Genomic DNA, 3226 nt, shown 5'->3' with positions numbered 1-3226 from the left:
TGCTGAGGTAAATAGTACTTTTTATGCAGGCCTCAATGGCCCTACTCTCATGGCTCCAATTCTCCTTCCCTCTCTCAGGTGTATCCAGAAGACCCCCTCCTGCCATTGCCCACTGCCCTGCACCCTGTATATCAAGGTTAAATCTTCTCCTTAGATTGTACTTAAACCCAACACCAAATAGTTTGGCCTGGAAAATGGCAGTAAGGTGAGGGGCCAGAGGACCAGGAAGTATACACATTAAGGCAGTTCAACTTGCATTGGCTTTAGCAGTTGTGAGAGGCCAACCACCTTCTTCCTGGGAGTAATGACTGCGTTCTTTAAGGACATGATGATACTTTCCTTTTTTTAAGTTTACTTATTTTGAGGGAGAGAGAGAAAGAGCATGGGAGGGGCAGAGAGAGAAAAGGAGAGAGAGAAAATCCCAAGCAGGCTCTGCACTATCAGCACAGAGCCCAATGCAGGGCTTGAACTCATGAACCATGAGCCAAAACCGAGAGTTGGACACTTAACTGACTGAGAACCCAGGCACCCCAGGACATGATGATTCTTTAGTATATGTGCTGCTGAAGCAAGCACAGGACATGATGATTCTTGAGGAAGAAACACAAATTGGGGAATAGAAAGGAGGAAAAGAGAGATTTGGTCAGCAAAAAAAAAGACTAAAGCTAAAGGAACACAGGCTCCAGTGAGGTATTAAGAGGATTTAGGGTCAGAGACAGTGGCCTCTACTAGGGAAAGTCCAGGCTTCCTTGTAGTTGGGTGACTGAAATCGATGGCCATGTAAGAGGGTAGATAGGGGAAACTCATGACTGTTCTGTGTGGTCCAGAGCCAAGGCTGATAGGAAAAGAGATGAGTACATTTAAACAGCTAATGGTGGGCAAAAAGCAAATCACCAAGCAAATTATGGGGATGAGAAAGAATGAGAGACCTGGGTATGGTGGGTTTTTTGTTTGTTTGTTTGTTTTGTTTTTTTGTTTGTTTTTCCAGCCATTTTTTTCTGAGACATTGGGCTCAGCAAGGTCTAATAGGAGATCCTAGATAAAATCAAAATAAAAGGGATTTGGGGGCAAAGATGAAGAAAGCAGTGGGCCCAAGCAGGAGCTAGGATTAATGACTAAGATCCATAATTGTTCTAGGACTCCATAAAATTGGCGAGCTCCTCATGTGTCGAGAGCACTGCATCCTTCAGGCTTGTTCCTTGGTTCTCCTTCAAGACACACACTCCTTTGTTTCCACAATGACCTCTGTGCCAGTGAATCACAGATCTGTCTCTAGACCTAACTTACAAGAATCACTCAGTTAGCTTTCCAGAGTGCAAAACAGCTTTTATTGCCACTTCTAGAGACAGTGGGATTTCCAGCACACAGAGGTAAGTCACCACAGATGTACACAATCTCATTCTTCATTTCAGTTTGACTCAATATCACAGATAGATCAGACTTTCACAGTGGTTTTCCTGTTCCATCTTCAAGTTCCACCTTGCTTTTCACTTTTCCCTTCATTATAAGACAGAAACTTCCTTTCTGCTTCAGTTCTGCAGACTTCACCCTCCATGTTTGGCTGGTCTCTACTTCAGATAGATTAACTCATCAAGGTATCTGTTCATAGATACCTCCCTGTCCAGACTCCTACTCCTATTCCTTTTTACTCCCCTCTGCTGCTTCTTCATCTGAAGCAACGTCCAGCTGTCTTGCCTCTGTCAGATAATTCTGCTGCTCATGCTACTCAACATACCCTCATCTCATGAATCCAGTCATTTTTCAGTCCAATCCACAGCCTCTCTAAAAGGCTTCCTTTTTGCTTCAGCTGACATCTCACTATAAAATGTGCTTGTTTGTGTAGACTGGTGGATACCTGTAGTACCCTGGATTCCTGCAACATATACAACTAGATATCTTATAAAATGTGTTTGATGATGCTAATCAATTTAATTTTGCTCTGAAGGCAGTAACTGGGAAAATAAAGAGTAACTGTAAGTGTGCAGCCCACAAAGCCGTATGGGCAGCCTCCTGGCTGCTCTCCTGGACCCTGAGCTGCCCAGGTGTGAAGGAAAATCCCTCTGCTCTCCTCCTTTCTCTCCATTTTTCATCTAACAGCAGCCCCTGATTTTTCTCTCCCTTGGTGAATAGCTACACTTTATCTCTTTTTCTAGTAAAAGAAGACACCCAGAATGCACTTTAGGAGCTTTCTTTCTCTAGATAGGAGGGGACTGGATTCAAAACACATGGAGCTGAGATCTGGGGAACTCTTCCTTTTTTTCCACTTTGGTGCTCAGCTGTTTCCAGTTACTCATCTTCACTGAATAAAATCATAGCTCACACTCTAGCTGTATTTTTAGAAAATGGTGCCTTATATACAAATGTGAAATATAAACCAAGCAAAAAGGATTATGGAAAATAGAATTACATTACCAAATAGTACCAAGTGGCATATTATAATGAAAAGATAAGCATGCTTCTACTCTGGGACTTGCTTTAACGCCTTCTGACTCTTCTCACTGGTGTCCTCTACTTCATCTGTACCAGCTCTGAACCATGTTCAGAGAGAGACCCAGGCAACAACAAGTATTCAGATGGACTAAACTCTTTTTGTTGGCTAAATTCTTTGTTCTCTGCTTCCGCATGATACATGTCCTCCTTTTCCCTTTTCTCACTTGTTTGAAGACTGCTGGGAAAATGGCACCAATTAAGGTAAGAGGGAAAGAAACACAAGATAAATAGCTCAACATGCTGGCTTCTGCTACATCTGGAGAGAGCTGAACTGAAAGGATATATTTCTTTGCACATGACCTAAGGACATAAAGCCACACTGAACAATCAGCTCCATCTGGTTCCCAACTTAAAATCACATCTAAGACTTATCTAGTAAATAAAGAAGAGCTACATAAAATCATAACCATTGTAGATACTTATGTAAGATTTTGCTGTACTAAAAACTTATCCTAAGTTACTGCCACTGGTATGATATTGCTTATGGCGGTTCTCAACCCAGAGAGATTTTACTCCCAGAGGATATTTAGCAATGTCTGGAGACATTTTTGGTTGTTACAGATGTGGGGGTGGAGGGCTACTGGTATCTATTGCATAGGGGCCAAGGCTGCTGCTAAATATCTGATAACACACAGGATAGTCCCTTACAACAAAGAATTGTTCAGTTCAAAATGTCAATAGTTCTGAGAAACCCTGCTTTAGGGGATGGCAGTGTCTATTGTGTATTTTTATTTTA

This window comes from Panthera leo, chromosome C2 (genome assembly GCF_018350215.1).
Source record: "Panthera leo isolate Ple1 chromosome C2, P.leo_Ple1_pat1.1, whole genome shotgun sequence".
In the NCBI taxonomy this organism is placed as follows: Eukaryota; Metazoa; Chordata; class Mammalia; order Carnivora; family Felidae; genus Panthera; species Panthera leo.
Note: the sequence above shows the minus strand (reverse complement) of the source record.